Below are 17,444 nucleotides of genomic sequence, written 5' to 3'. Positions count from 1 at the left end.
AAATTCTTTTTTTTTAATTCTTTCAGTGTTAGATAGCCCATATATCGTGGAAGGCTATAGGCTATTTATAATTCCCATATTCCTATGAGAACGGGAACCACGCGGGTGAAACAGCGCGGCGTCACCTAGTATAAGATATAGTGATATAGATCGAAGATAACGTCATCTCTTATTGAAAATAAGAATTATTACTGAATTATAAGAATTAGTACTTATTGAATTGAAATTGTTTGTGTCTTCATTACAGTGGATTTAGGTGCTTATTCCGTGAGCGTGTAAACTCTTTGATTTAAGGCATAGAATAGATGTAATTTTTCAGGATGCTGTTCTGTTCTGCTAGGCTATTCTGTAAACATATTCTTTTATCTCGCAAGTGCGAGTTTCCAATTCACCTCTATCTCTCTCTATTTAACACGATACTTTAGAATAAGAAAGATAGCGGAGGAATCCAAATTCGCGCATGTGAGTTATACAAAACATCGTTAGAGAATAGCCGTGCTGTTCATCGTCGGAAATCCGGAAGTAGTCTATTTAGGAGTAAAAAGCTCAATTTCATATTTGTAATTTATTAATGTGGTTTAATGTCGATTTCATAACACTGCATTCAAGATAAAAATATAATAAGTTCCTACACAATAACAAAGTAAACTCTTTGTATCTACTTCCTAGAACTAAACAAGGTATATCGTTCGTATTATGCTATAAATGGCTTTGATGCCCTTTTATATTGAAACTGTCACAGAGTAGGTAATCACGTCATACAATTTTAATGAGAGGTCAGTGCTCACAATGTGCTCCCCGTGATCGATCACCTGTCTTCTTTTATAATTGTTCGATCCCCGGCTGGACCGATTGAGTTTTTCTTAAGTCCAGGTCTGGCTGGTGGGAGGATTCGGCTGTGGCTAGTTACCACCCTACCGACAAAGACGTACCGCCAAGCGATTTAGCGTTCGTGAAGAAACCGAAAGTTGTGTGATTTTCATCCTCCCCCTAACAAGTTAGCCCGTTTCCATCTTAGATTGCATCATCACTTACCATCAGGTGAGATTGTAGTCAAGGGCTAACTTGTAAAGAATAAAAAAAATTCTCGCTCACCATTAAGTGTAAAGTGCTAGCTTAAATAACAAAGAAAAGACAAACGCTATTGTAGTATTTGACGCCAAGGTTTAATAGGTCAGGTAGGAAGGAGTTGAAGTCTTATTGTTCCGCCTATTTCTACTATCTAAATAATATGGATGAAATAGAAATAATAGGAATTCTCTCATTAAGTCAGCCGTTTGACCCATTGTGTGTGATGAATAATAAAGGAGTTTCGAGTGAATATAATTGTAGAATAGAAATCTGTTTTAGAATTATACTCTAGATCTTTTTGCTAGAAATCTGATGTAGAATATGGATTGGACGTAATGAGCGTGTCAGTGTGTTTGACTGTGTGTTGAAACTAAATAAACTTCAGCACAAGATAAACTAATTGTTAATTTATTATGTGTGATACACAAGAAATGTGTGACATTAAAACCTATCTACCAAAAAATCGTTACGAAATACACTTTACTACCACAATTAAAGTTAAATCCTTTTTCGAAAATAGAACATTGACAGGCGAATAGACCAAAAACGAATCCCATGACACTTAACAATAGTAGCTGTAACGCCTTGGTAATTTTTCGATATGTATGTAACGCCATGGTAATTTTTCGATATGTATGTAACGTCATGGTAATTTTTAGATATGTTACATACATATCGAAAAATTACCATTACGTTACAGCTACTGTTGTTAAGTGTCATGGGATTTATCTCCCCTATGGGAGTGATTCAATGTGTACCTACATATTCCCCGGAATTACTGTAATTTAATAATATACTGTCGCGTTTTTAACTTTTAATTAATTTAATTTTACTTAGTTGATTAACAGACTGTTCTGTGCTTTTGTATAATGCCAGGACAAACTGAAAGCTTTGTCCGTTCTTAATGCTCTTTATTTCAAGTTTTATTATAAAAGAGAACGTTGCTTTGGCAATTTCAGTCATGGAATCGATAGAAGATATTTCAAAAGTCATCTTCATCACCATTATCAGCCCATTATAGCCTTCTCGAGTGATATAGAGCGTAAGCCCTTATTCGCACGAGAGTTTTTTTAATGGACGGTAAAAAAGCGTTCAAATATAGTAATTATGAAGTTAAATTAAGATCTGTTTCCAACAAATGGGCCTTTCATTAGTTTGAAAGGTTCGGTATACATTACGATAAACAGTCAAAAGGCACCACTTCTGCATATTTGCCGAGTACCTAACAAGGCGAATGTTGCAAGACAAGCAGTTGTTTCACGTGGGCGACCCGTTACATTTTGTGCAATACTTTGATATTTAATACGATTAATGAGGCACCCTGTTTCTTTATAGGACAACCTTAAGTATGTAACTTACTAGCAGACACCGCGTGGTTCTTGTCCCTTGGGATTAGGGGGATAAAATATAGCCTACGACACTCCCAAAAAATGTCGCTTTCTATTGGTAAAATAATTTTTAAAATCGGTACAGAAGATCCCGAGATCTGAAAACAACTCTATTAACCGAGTTTTACTGAGGACCTTATTACTAGAGACATAAGGCACAATCACTCTGCCAATCGAGTGTATACAAGTTAAGATAACAATCTTTTGTTATTGTTTGCGTCGAATTTCGTGGAATAACACGCTTCTCCTTAGAGACTGGTAGCATTCCCAGAATGATCTAGAATCGTTGTCACTGGTATAAATACGCGCCGGACACAACGCTCGGGGCAGTGTAATTTTGGAAAGAAGTGGAAGTCCAATCCCACTTCTGACACCCATTGTTACGAACTAAAGTTCGAAGATTTGGATTGAAACACCTGGTGACTCTATATGAGACTTTATTCTACGATATAGATTATATGTATATTACTATACATAACTATAATCTAATAAAATAATAATAATAATAATTGATGGACTCCGCATCTTTGGCAACGCAGGTAAAGCGGGCATATACCTACTATAATCGTGCCTACAATATTCTTTTGCCTACACAAAACACTTGTGCCAATGTCCTTGTGATAAGTATTGAGCCATAAGTTTTTCTCGCAGTGAAACCCGACAAAGGCGTATATATTTTTTTCACACCTGATTGCGCTTAGTGTAACGTAACACCGGCCAAATCCACTGTTCGTGAAACCTTCAGCGTTGTTCGTGTATCGATTTGGCGATTTGTGTCATCGCTTCGATCTTTTGTGTATGGAAAGTGATCGTATCAATGTGTTTGAACATTTATTTATTGTATTAGGTTATCAATTCAATGTTTGTAGTGACCCGAATAGAAGGCTCAAAGTCACTCAGTAGGCGATAGGTCGAGTAAAACTTGGAGTTTCTCTGGGTGATCGAATCAGAAATGAAGAGATCCTCAGACGAACCAAAATCACTGACATAGCTCAGCGAGTCGCGAAAGGGAAGTGGCAGTGGGCAGGTCACATAGTTCGAGAAAAGCCGATGGATGTTGGGGTCCCAAGGTGCACCCGTACCGGAAAGCGCAGTGTTGGTCGTGCTGGATGCTGGCGGCTCGAGACCGTTGTCCTTGGAAGTCCATGGAAGAGGCCTATGCCCAGCAGTGGACGTCCATCGGCTGACAATGATAGTGATGATGATGTGGGCTCCGTATATAAATTATTAACTCTTTGTTCAGAAAAGTTTGCTGTCTGTCTTACTTGATTTCTTGTTCCTTTTTATAGCAACAATACTGGAAAATTAGCTCACAACTCTGAACACATATTTAACTCTTAATGTACCAGGTCTTGTACGTGGTACGTACTACTAGGTAGGCCCATGTATAGCGTGCTCCATTTTTTTATCTGTATCGCCCTACTTTTAACTACAACCATGGCAACAATACACAGAAAGACTGATTGTTTTTTAATCATGAAATAGAATGGAACTAAACTTTTCTAAAATGGTTCCTTTATATTTCTTAAGGGTTCCAAAAAGTACCCGTACTTCCTCCCCTAATTAAATTAAAACGGCGTATCTAAAGTAATGTAGATTATTTAAAAGAGAAATTTATATTATTTAACTACTAGCGGACGCCCGCGACTTCGTCCGCGTGGAATTCAGTTTTTCACAATTCCCGCGTTCAGTAGCCGCAGCGTAAAGGAGGAACAAACATACTTACACACACACACACACACATACTTACACACACACACACACACAAACTTTCGCCTTTACAATATTAGTGTGTGTAGATTGTAAAATTTGTAAAAATAGGTAAAAAGTACTTAGTTAGTAGTAGTTTTAGTTGTTTCACTGATATTTTTAAGGAAAAAACAAAACAAGGACAGTAATTTTTGAGAAAACAACTTTTACAAGAATCGAATACAATACCTCGTATTTTCATATCGGTTAGAAAATGTGGATAAGTCGGAATGAGATTGCGGTCGCAATGGAATGACTACAGAGAAATAAAGGGCCAACGACTATCACGACCATAGCTAACAAGTGATTAGTGATGGTTTTTCTGTTGGCTCTTGCACTTGAAATGCGCCTCTACGAGAACCTTATATAAATAGTACACACATTAACGTAAATAATTCATTCCACGACTTCCCACGGTAAATATTGTAGGCAGTAACTTGCAGCGACTACTGCGTTTATAGTTGTATGTCCCAAGTTGGATTTTTGCCTATTTAATTATTTATTAACTGCCTTTTTGGCCCAGTGTTTATTCCTAGTACGCGTAATTCATAAGCTATCTACTAGATGACGTCATAATTATTTTCTTCTTCTTATATATGAATATAAGCGGCTAAAGCTTCTGTTTGTCGAAGATAGGCGATAGTTTATTGGTAGCTTGCGTAACTGTACTAGCTAATGGGGTGAAGTTGTTGAGTTGAAGTCAATGTAGCGAAAGTAGTAGTGCTGTGGTTCTTAACAGAGGTCCTAAGTTCGATTTCCAGCTCGCGTCATTTCCAGTCAGGATTTTATATTTTCTAAATTAGCTCAGGTCTGGCTGGTTAGCATTATACCGACTAGCTGAATGAAAAACAAGAAACCGCGTATAACATCACGTGAGATCACAGTCAAGGGTTAACTTTGCCTCAAATAAAAAAGGCCAAACAGTTCCCAACTAACAGTTACAAAGTTTATTTACAAAGATTTCAAAGATGAAGCGAGTCGCACGGTTTCACTGGATGAAGGCGGCTCAGGATCGTGATGTTTGGAAGTCCTTACAAAAGGTCTAAGTCCTGGAGTGGACGTCCATGATGATAATGATATTTTTTTAGAGAAATTTGTGGGTAGGTACAATAATACTAGTAGAAAAATAAATTTGAAGTTCTCCAATTTCAATGATTAGTAAGCACAATTCAGACTTCAGCTATGAATCATGAACTATTTTCGCCATAGTAGCTGAAAAAATTGTAACAATACTGAGAAAAAGAAGTTATATAGAGCCTTGCCTTGCCTTGCTTATAACTGTTAGTAAATGTTAAAAGTATGAAAATGAAATGCATCCTTTTCCGCACGACTTTCAACTTAGGGGAATTTGTGCGATTTATACCTAGGGATTAAAATGAACATCCTGTCTCGACTTAGAATACGAAACCTTGAATAATTCCCTCGGGATATTATAGAAAGTGAAATTACTTTTTAACTTGCACGACTCGTACATCATTGTAACGATATGAAGTCTGTCAGTACAGGAAGTAATGGTTTATTACACTTAAACCAAGTTTAATATTAAATTATAATAGTATTAATAATAAAGATTATATTTTATAGATATGCGAACCACACATAATAACAAGGAAAATTAAATAAAAGCTTATAAATAAGGCAAAAGTTTACTTTCGCATATGCATTAGTTAAAATTTCAAACATTATGCTTTATATAAATTGTCCTAGTTACATTTTTACTGCAGTAGGTAACAGAGAAATGTTAGTTTTTGCCACTTCCATGTATTTAGCATATTATCACGTAACGTCATACCTGAATAAACACGCGTTAATCATGCAACTTCATCACTATAATCAACTCCTATTTATTTAATGTAGATAATGAATTTCTCCATGTTTTGTTCTTCTGACGTTGTGCTACTTAAGAGTTATGTTTTGTTTGCTCAACTCTTTATTCACTGTTTAATTTTATCTTGTTAACAGTCTTAAATAAAGTCGCTTCTCATTACGCTAAGATCATTAAAAACTACGCAGCGAATTTTAATGCGGTTCTCATCAACTAAACTAGTGAGTTTAAATTTATCATCATCATCATCATTAACAACCCATTTTGGCTCACTGTTGAGCACAAGTCTCCGCTCTGAATGAGAGGGGTTAAGCCTTAGTCCACCACATTGGTCAAATTCAGATTGGCAGACTTCACATACGTAGAAAATTAAGAAAATTCGTAGGTATGCAGCTTTCCTCACGATGTTTTTCCTTTTGAGACACGTGATAGCTGGCGTCGGCTGGTCAAAGTATGAAAAGAAATGTTGGTATTCGGTTTTAAGGACACAGTTGTCAGTTTAATTAGTGGTACGTGATTCTTAACACATATTGTTTCTGAAATGCGTACTCTGCGAGATGACACTTCGTTATAAACGACTAGCTGCCACCGCGCGGTTTCACCCGCGTAGTTCCCGTTCCCGTAGGAATACGGGGATAATATATAGCCTATAGCCTTCCTCGATAAATGGGCTATCTAACAGTAAAAGAATTTTTCAAACCAGTAGTTCCTGAAATTAGCGCGTTCAATCAAACAAACAAACTCTTCAGCTTTATAATATTAGTATAGATGGTTGGCGAATGTTGGCCATTTAACATCGTGTGAGTTACTACAATAACACTACAACTACAAGCTATAGATGTAGTAGTTTTGAGGTGCGATGCGCCCGTTGGACTATTGTTGTACCAACAATCATTATCATCATTTTCAACCCATATTCGGCTTACTGCTGAGCTCGAGTCACCTCAGAATGAGAAGGGTTAGGCCAAATAGTCGACCACACTGGCCCATTGCGGATTAGCAGACTTCACACACGCAGAAAATTGAGAAAATACTCAGATATGCAAGTTTCCTTTCTCTTTAAAATGATGAAAGGGAAATCCCCTTTCATCATTTAAAAGGATATTAAAGTGGTTTGATAGATCAAGTCAAGAAATATAGGAACTCTTTTGGTATTTAGTCCTGAAATACGTGAATTATTAAATTGATTAACAAGATCTTGGTTGGCTTTTAAATAATTAAGTTCACATAAATAAAGTGAACGATTAATGTTCTAATAACTTAATTACTTACAATTAATTACACTTGGTGTGTTTGAAACTAAATGGGAATTAAATTGTTCAAAATGCATTTTGAACTGCATAGTCGTCAATCAGCCTTGATCATTGCTCGTTAATATGCTTTGATTGTAATTTTATGCGTGCCTTATATAGCTCGGAAGTTTCCTGTTGTTGGTTTTCTGTTAAACAACGTAACTTTCAAATATGTGCTTTCTTTTCTTTGTTCTTTGATACGATACTCATTCTTAGGTGACGTAAAGAGTATATTATCATTCATCTTATAAAGTATCGATGGATATCCATAACACAGTTCAAAATTCACGTATATGGTCGAAATCCCAAAGACCTTCTATTATAGACAAAGTATTTATCCGAAATAATTAAACCCTTTAATTAAGGCGTATCTGTCTAAGATATGGATGATGCGTTGACGAGTAATAGTTACGAATGCAAAAGATTGACATAGTTTTCCGACCCCACTTAAGTGGGATAAGGGAAAGGAGATGATAATCTATCTAAGATAATGTACATTTCCATCATGTTACGCTTTTTAAAAAAATCCGTTTGTGGTTTCTTTACTTCGTTATTTTACTAGAGGACATTGATGGATTCCTACTAATGCTTGTTTTTCTGTAAATAAAAAGTGGCTTCCGGAGTTCTGGACGTGACGAAATTATGGGTATTCAAATTATTCCAAGTCGCATAGAACGTTGAAGTGGTATTTCCTGAAAGGAAACATGGAATTATACAGAAATAAATACGTTTGACTGCAGGAAACTACAGACAAAGATACCAAGAAAAAATATCAACTCGATGTCGATAAATCTTTTCGGAAGATCTCAGGAGAATTTACGTCTCTTTTGATGGTTTTGCCATTGTGTTTGAGGTGTCGGAGTATAGTGTACTTTTTGCGTTCACTTTTCACGAAGATTACTTGCTTTTGTGTGTTTGTTTTTGTGCATCTATTCAATATTAATATCGGTAGACTTGTTCAAAGTTGAACCTTACCGTGCTGATCCATAGTAGGTAGTACTACCATAGTTAATTTTTATCTGACTTTCAAATCACCATAACTGACATTTACTGTATTTGTATTGGACTCTGTTTTGTAAATCACGACTTGCTCCATCGATTGTGATTATAACTACGATACGTTTGTTTCCGTTTAAAAGTTCGATAACCTGTAAATATAAGCTGTACGAATCGGGACCGATGTTGAATTACTGAATTCTCTAAACCGTTGCATTACTACGGGATACGGTTAAGCTATTTCAAATTGATTGTAAACACTCGAGTATGATTGTTTATTTGCCTCGTGTACAGTATCTCTTTTGGGTTGAATGGGGGTTTCACACTGCTTGGTATGATTATAGTAGTCCTATGTTTGTTTTTTACCGACTTCAAAAAAGGAGGACGTTCTCGACGATCGATTCGACGCGTATGTTTTTTTTAATGTTTCTTACCTCATAACTTCGTCATATAGTAACCAATTTTGAAAATTCTATTTTTGTTTGAAAGAGTGTACTTCCAGATTGGTCCCATTTCTATTTCATAAATTCTGTTTAGTAATTTTGTGTTCAAATCAATCATCATGAAGGCATTCTCTAAAAAGTGTAGGGTCTGTACTATGAACTTACTTAGGACTAGGATTATCGCAGAACTCTATTCGCTATATATACAAAAAGTCAAATTAGGTTGGACATGTACTCCTAGATTTGAATTTCTATAAGATGTGATTTTTTTTTACAATGCAAACAATGTGCACTCGCATTGGCATTACTATACATGAAAATGTTTTAGTGAACCTGATACACCCGTGGTTGTGATTCACCTCTTTGGATTAAATGTGATTGTGCGTCACAGCAGTCAGTGTGAAGATGCAGTTTTAGTTGATCAACAAAGTGGCAAACTAATGAGCTAGCGTTCGGCGCTCCGACGCGCTGTTTAACTTAACTGGCTGTTTGATTAGTGATTGATGGCTCAATTTACGTGTGTGTGCCAGGATTTGTGGGGTTAATCATTGGACTAAAAGCCTGCGATAGCCAGATAAACCTTATGATAAATTACAACAGGTAATTACGGCAGCCAATTATGGACTGTGGAGGCCTTAACAAGGGAGCCGTTTTCAAGGGTCCTGTGTTACATCGAGGGTTATAGAATGGACTGAAAAACCTTCAGCATTCATAAAGTTTATTGTAGGGTATCCCTTCATATAATCTGCAATTGAGTCGATAGCCTATTAAATCGAAGACTATTTGCATTAGTTACTCGTAACTACTTACTCTTATTAGTTAGCCGATTTGCTAGATTATTTTGATTACTTAGCCTGTTTTCGATTCCTTTGATTAGAAATTTCAATTTAATTTAGTCCGTTTGTTTAATATCCAGTGTTGGAACTAGATAGACCTTGACTTAATGGCTGGGTTAGGGGGCCATCCTCACGGAAGAGAATCGCGGCGATATCTCACCGTGTCACCAAACTCTAAGGGCTATCTTCGCAGGGCGAAACTATCGCCACGAGTTATCGTTCAACCGTAAAGATCGACGATATTAGGACGACCTCGTTGCGATTCTATCGTCCGTGGAGATGCCCATGGATCAAACACCTTTATAATTATTACCTATGACCTAAATCTTCTGTAATTGCCAGATTCATGATGCAAAAATATCGCTCCTTTTCGTTGCCCAGGGATGAAGAATCGTTTTTTCCTAAAATATTATGTAGATAAAATTGTCTCGTTGTCTTCTTTGACTTACTTACTTAATGTTTTAAAAATTTTAGAATATTGTTTAGAACAGAAAGCGTTTACTATAAGATCGCAGCAGTTGTAAAAGTACGCTATGCCTCTACTTTTTTTTACTTTAGGGTTCCGTACGTCAAAAATAAAAAAAACTAAACTCTTATAGGCACAAGGTTGCTTTGGTCCGTTTATTTGGCGTCAAAATATCTGAAAACTACACATTTGTAATTAAATTGCGAAAAATATGATCTTCATTTTTAAGTACGTAATCAAATACTACCTACGAATTTGTACAGAACCCTCGATAAGCAAGTCCGACTCGAACTTTTTTACTTTTTATTGCTATCATTGCAATAATTACTTTTAGTAATAAATGTATCTTTCGCGATATAATTATCATAGCAAACGGACGTCTGGCGGAAAAGGAAAGTGCATATATGGTTCAATGACTTTTCATTGAGATATGAGATTTTATGATGCGTTGTATAATGGCAGACATAGAGCAATTATGCACTCATCAAGATCTTATAGCTCTTTCTAACGGAATTTTTATATTTTATTTCGCTATATTATTCCGCATATTATTTGCATATATATAGATTATTTTAAGCACAGACAGACACAGACTTCCATCACCTTATATTTAATAACTTATGATAGGCGTCCACATAACTACATCGTACGTACGATGCGCATATGTGGACGTCTATCGTTAAGGTGATAATTTTTATCAAATTTTAATGACTGAATTTCTAAATGCTTGTCAAACTCAGGGGTACTATTAAGGTGACCTTCCGACCAGGTTACTGTCAACATTTTTTTTTTTAAGTAGAAATATATTTCATATTCTGACCTAGGACTTTAGTTAGGACCTCAAAATCGGACTCCACATAGGTTAACAATAAATGGCTTATGAGGCAGTTTTGTATCAAATTTAATATAAACGATATTAATTTTAATTTCGTATAGTACATGAAATAAGGGTCCGAAATATATCAATATTAATTAATACAAGTTAAGGATTTCATAGAAAACTCAATTTAAAAATTATGTATTTTTAATTTTCCAAACGTCAAAAACGCTGTCGTCCATTTTGTGATGTCATGAAACAGTTAAAATATAGACCGACAGCGATTTGGCTCGTATTGTCAGAAATATAATTATTTAAAAATTAAATTATTCATGTCTAAAAATATATATTATATTTTATTTTTCAATCTAGAGAACGCTAATGAACAATTTAAGACTATTTAAAAAAGAGTGTCAACTAGCCTATTCTAGTCAACTCTATCGTAACTTATCTTTCGTTCGACGTATCCTCGAATAGAAAACTCAGGTTGTGATGATACAGGGGTTCCACTGAGAACCGGATGGCAGGTCCTGAGTCACAGTTTAGGTCACCTAGTCTAATTCGGTGTCTGGATTGCCGCCAAGCATTTGTTCTATTGTCGCCGCCATACGTCATGTGTCGGGAGTCACGCATGCTGATAGCATTCGGCTGTCCGTCTGTGGGCTGGGTCGTTGAACCTGATTAATTTATGCACGTGCGTTGGACGCGGAACTAGTTTGGGGGTGTGTATGATGTCTTTAGGATAGTGTGAGAAACCTTATTGGGACCTTTTTCGTTATATTAAACTAGCACGCTCGCGACATCGTTCGCCCTTTATCATTCATCATCATTGACAACCCATATTCGACTCACTGTTGAGCATGAGTCTCCTCTCAGAATGAGAGGGGTTACGTTAGAATCGGAATCGGAGACAGAGGTCATAGCCACTGGGCTATCGCCTCTCACGTTCGCCCTTGAACCTCCTTGACTGCAATTTCACCATATGTTATGTGATAATGCAGTCTAAGATGGAAGCAGGCTTACTTGGAAGATACAAGAACAAGAACTAAATCGATAGACGGTTCGTCTTTGCCCGTTGGGTGGTAACTAGCCACGGCAGAAGCCTACCAGACCAGACCAGAGCCAATTCAGAAAATCTTATACCCGTAATTGACCCGTGCTGAGGATCGAACCCAGGACTCAGTATGGAACTACAGCATTACTAGAGAGGTCATCTTAGCGAACGTTTACTGACTATAAACTACCTGCCTACCTAGTATCTCAAACGGTGAAGGAAAACATCGTGAGGAAACCTGCATATCAGAGAATTTTCTTAATTCCCTGCGTGTGTGAAGTCTGCCAATCCTAATGTCTGGACTATTGGCATAACCCCTCTCATTCTGAGAGGAGACTCGAGCTCAGCAGTGGGCCGAATTTGGGTTGATAACTGGAACTAAAAACTACCTCACGTGTCCAGAGGTTAGGCTGATTCACGCCAAGGTTCACGAGATCCTGGGTTAAAGTGGGACGGGCGGGCTCGTTTACTGTAAGGACTGGCCCTGTGGTGGACCTTTTAAAACAGCTAATGATGATATTATTGATTAAAAATTGTAATGAATTATTTTTAACCCTGCAATGGTCGCGCGGATTACATGATATCCAGCCATACAAAGTGGAAAATATCTGGAAAAACAGCTTTCTCTTATTTGGTTTTGAAAGTGTACTACACTACGTAAGTAATGTGCGCAACCACTGTAGGGTTAATTAATATCATCATCATCATCATCGGCCACCCTCCATATTAAATTAGGGCATCTCCTTTACGAGAATTCAGTAGTCCCGGACAATCTACAATATATTGTACTAGCGGACGCCCGCGACTTCGTCCGCGTAAATTTCGATGTCAACTTTACTACTACCCCTACCCTACCCTACCCCTACCCTACCACTACCCCAACCCTACCCAACCCCTACATCTACCTTACCCCTACCCTACCCCTACCCTACCCTACCATACCCCTACCCCCACTCTAACCCTACCCTACCCCAAACCTACTCCTACCCTACCCCTACCTTACCTACACCCTACCCCCATCCTACCCCTACCCTCCCCGTACCCTACCCCTTTCCTACGCCTATCCCACCCGTACCCCTATCTCACGCCTATCCTACCCCTACCCTACCACTTCCCTATCCTACCCGTACCTCTACCCTACCACTACCCTACCTCTACCCCTACCCTACCACTACCCTAAACCCGGCCCTAAACCTACCCTATCCCTACACTACCCCTACGCTTCCCTACCCGTACCCTACCCTACCCTGTAACTTCTCTATCTTACTCCTACCCTTAGCAAAATCGTTCCAGTCCTTCGAGAGTGGTGATATGACCAAGAGAAATATTTTGTAGAGACTTCTATGCTAATAATATAAAGAGGTAAAGTTCGTGTGGTTGTAGGAGGTAATCTCTGGATCTACTGGACCGATTTCAAAAATTGTTTTACCAATAGAAAGCTACGTTGTTTGCGAGTGTCATAGGCTATGTTTGATCCCCATATTCATACGGGAACGGGAACTACGTAAATGAAAGCGCCGGACGTCATATAGCGGAATTTCTGCGTCTTAGAAATTTTGTATTATCTTCGAAACTATTTAAGTAATTAACATACTGTAAAGGGCAAATCTTATTTCCATAATATCCTTGTGATTATTAAATAATTTATTTTAATAAGGATTAAAGTTTAGGTGTATAAATAATGACGTAAACCTAAGTATATAAAATAAATAATTTTTAAAACACAAAAGGTACTATATCTGCTAATATATAGAAGATAGATATATGGTGTCGCGGACTTTTTTGTAGAACTTTTAAAGATACATAAAGCCTCTATACATTAATTTCAATTTTACACAATAGTTAAGGCAGCGCATGCGAATAGTTTAAGAGGATTTTCAGTCCGACCTGTATGACCAAAACTGTGATAACTCGGCTAATATATATGATACCAATATAAAATATAGCCTATAGCACTCCCCGATAATGTAGCATTCTACTGGTGAAAGAATTTTTAAAATCGGACCAGTAGTTCCGAAGATTACCCCATTTAAAAAATGTGACAAACTTACAAACTTACAAACTTTACCTCTTTATAATATTAGTATATTAGTATATTGTATTGAATGCCGGCGAGAACTTTACCAGCTAAACTGTATGAATGCAAAACATCTTCATATTGAAAGTGGTTAAAACAATCGGGTAAAAGTAGTTCATAGCTAAAAATACAATCGCAACATGAAATCGCGGCTTAAGTTATTATTTTCTTAGAAGCCGGCACAATTTTACTGCAGCCGCTTGCCCTATTCGGCTATTGTAGTGGTAGGCTAAACACACGTTTGATTTTACAAGGACATTTCTAAAAGTATAAACAAAACCATACTTACTAATTTTTATTTATTTCATGGATCTACGCTTTTATGAGGGTTTTGCTAATATTACCACCTATTTATTTACTGCTATACTAAAATATTCATTCCAACCACAATTTTGATTATTAGTAATTAATTGATGATAATGAAACGGGATATATTTTAAACATTTCAAATGAATTTATTATTGTAGAACTTACATGCCTTACCATTTTTTTTCTCTTAAGGAAGTAAATGATTGATGGATTGATATAATAGGGATGATGACAGTTTTTTAAATTGTATATAAATTAAGAGTATACTAATAGTAAAGCAATTTTGTAAAAGGAACAGGGTATCTGAGATCATTACTTTCGGAGCTACAGGGATTTAAAGAGTCAGATTTGCGGCGCTGCCGCGGATCCCTGAAAAACGCCCCATACAAAATGGCTCGAAAAAATGACGTCATAGGCAATGTAATGATCGTGAGATTTGTATGCGCGTTCAAACAAAATTACTAATATCTTTGTTATTTGTGCGTTTATCTTTATAGTTCATATATTAAAAAATGTCACATTTAATGTAAGGAAGCTAAAACTGTATAAATTTTCATCTAATTACGATAAAAAAAATTTAATAGTGTTTGAAATTTTATAATCTCATTTATTTTGCAAATATCCAGACAATCTTTGCTTTTTATGTATAAATTAGTTAACATTGACCCTATTTACCCGAATGTATCATAAAAATCAATATATTCAAACCTAGTTTACCAGTTTGTTTGTAGCCCACAGTTTCAGCAAATAAATTATTATTATTATTATTATTATTATTATTAGTCATCATCCCCATTGACTTGTAATTGATATTACCAATGAGGGTAACAAAATTGCAATTATTCTCCTCTATAGTGCCATTAACTTATCTGACCCAGTGGCTAATGTCGCACCAGTCGCAGCGGTCGCCATTTTGCAAAACATTGTAATAAAGTCCGGAAGCTCGGAGATTGCGTTTCTGACACCTGTCAATGTCAATTAGATATTTAAATATTTTTATTAACCCTAGTTATGACATTAAAAATTGAATAATTAATTAATTAACAAATATAAAAGGTGATATTGACAGGTGTCAGAAATGCAATCCCTGAGCGGCCGACTTCAATAGCGACACCTTCATCATCGGGCCAGATAAGTTTGCGGCAAGTTATATTCGTAATGCGGCATTATTTTTTTATTTATCAACCATAGCCATTTTTGTTTTTTTACTCAAACATGGCAACCCTAACAACTGTAGAACGCGTACCAACGCTCCAGTTTAGTGTACGTTCACCGTCATCGAGCGATACGCGCCGAAGTAAAATATGTGGGTAGTTTCAATAACCGCATATTAAACACCCTTAACGAACTGTTACAAAATCTCGGTCAAGGTGTTCTTAACCAAATATTTTGTGTCACAAATATTGCCTAACGAATAAGGTGCTTTGTGTTGTGTGGGAATTGATTTTTCTTTATTTTATTGTGTGTTTAATCTTGTGAGATATCAAATTTCGCTACTGTGAATGAAGGAAATCACTCATTTTGTGGTCCGAGAGCTGGTCGGCGTTTCTGGGTAGGTGTTTGAGGCAAGCTGAAAATTAAAGTTTAAAGAGTAAAAATACATTAGCCAGATTATTTAGCTTTCAGAACTATTAAAATATAATTATTAAGACCCGACTGGCTTATTTATTTTGTTACTCTTTAAATATTCAATTTAAACGTTTAAAAATTGATTGCATCTAGAATATATTTTGCAAAAAAAATCTCGCTTGGGATATAATTATACGGATTTTCGTAGCTTTCCCAGTCAGCTCTTCAGTTTTTTATTAGGGTAGTAGGTTCACATGCACTATTCTGTAACGATGTCTATAATTCGACAGTGTCAATTTCGAATTCATCTCTGTCTAACCCCATAATAAAGATAGAGAGACATACAGACGAATTCGAAACTCACACTGTCGAATTACAAAAACATCGATACAGGTCAGGTTTTCAGTCTGCTTCAAATACATAAAAAATTTTCGATTAGCTCTTCAGCTATTAGTTTCATTGTGTGGCTCTGCTAGGGTACTCTGGCTAGAGCCCGTCAACACTTTCTTTGAAATGCGGTGATGGTTCTTGAGACGATAGAGATTGTACGAATTGTATCGTTTGGGATAACTTTCGTTGTGACTGTTATTTTATGGGTGCATTACTTCTTGGAAATTGTAAATGTCTTAATAGTGACTTCTTTTATTGAAATGGTCTTTAATGAGGGATTTTTAACATCAAAGTTAAGAAACCTACTCGTGTAGCTAAATTATTTATTTTTGTACCTGACACCTCATCACAATTTCAAATCGTACTTAAATATTTTTTATGAATGACAAGAAGAATTTTCAATTACTTTACGACATAGACACAACGCATATAGTCTGGTAAGTTCGTTGATGACACTCCCATGATATGCGGGTGACGGGGGGAAAGACTGCGCGGGTGTGAAATTGTGCGTGCGGGGAAGTGAGGTGTATCAGTCGTGGGTCTTTCCTTCATCGCTACACGCCCCTCGGCCCGCGCGGACCATCGGGAGTGTTATGAACGAAGTTGCCAAGCTGTAGTATTTTAATAATTTCCATTTAATTTTACGAGCTGATGCCGGCGACCATGGACATTCCCAGATAAAAGTAACCTGTGTATTAATCCAGGGTTTAATCAGTCTCCATTTCGAGTAACAAACACACAAACTTTAGCCTTTATAATATTAGTGTGATTTATTAAGAGGCTGTAACAAATATTCCGATGTATGCAAAACTTTATTCTCGCACAGTCGGGCCATTAGACCTTGGCTTACTTTGCATACAGCCTTCTTGGTTGAACATTTTTTTTTTAATAAAATACAATCACGTAACTACAAGGATTGTAATCAAACTGTATAAAATGGTTACAATTCTTGTAGCTACAGTTCAATGATACGAGGTTGACCTTGTACTACAGTTCGAATCTGATCCGTTATAGATTTTGTGACCTCAAAGTTCCCGAGGAATCCCTAGGAACTGTTGTTGGTCCAGGATATATGTCTTGTTTTTCATCAGTGATAAGTTAGTCCTTGATAGCGATATCACCTGATGTTAATTGACGATGCTGTCTAAGATGGAAGAGGACA

The 17,444-nt window shown here is 36.6% G+C and overlaps 1 protein-coding gene across 2 annotated transcripts in view; it reads left to right on the top strand.

Annotated features, from left to right (window-relative positions):
* Positions 1-17,444, top strand: part of LOC112046630 (katanin p60 ATPase-containing subunit A-like 1) — a 48,670-nt gene that overhangs the window by 3,633 nt on the left and 27,593 nt on the right. The window contains exon 1 of one of the 2 annotated variants that reach the window (XM_024083334.2): positions 15,693-15,875. The exons of the other annotated variant lie outside the window; for it this stretch is intronic. The gene's annotated coding sequence lies outside the window, so the exon portion shown is untranslated. Of the gene's footprint in view, positions 1-15,692; positions 15,876-17,444 lie in introns of those variants that run through there. 2 annotated transcript variants of the gene reach the window in all.

Source organism: Bicyclus anynana, chromosome 22 (genome assembly GCF_947172395.1).
Source record: "Bicyclus anynana chromosome 22, ilBicAnyn1.1, whole genome shotgun sequence".
Classification (NCBI taxonomy): domain Eukaryota; kingdom Metazoa; phylum Arthropoda; class Insecta; order Lepidoptera; family Nymphalidae; genus Bicyclus; species Bicyclus anynana.
The sequence above is the reverse complement of the archived record's forward strand: the minus strand, read 5'-3'. Positions and strand labels throughout refer to the sequence as shown.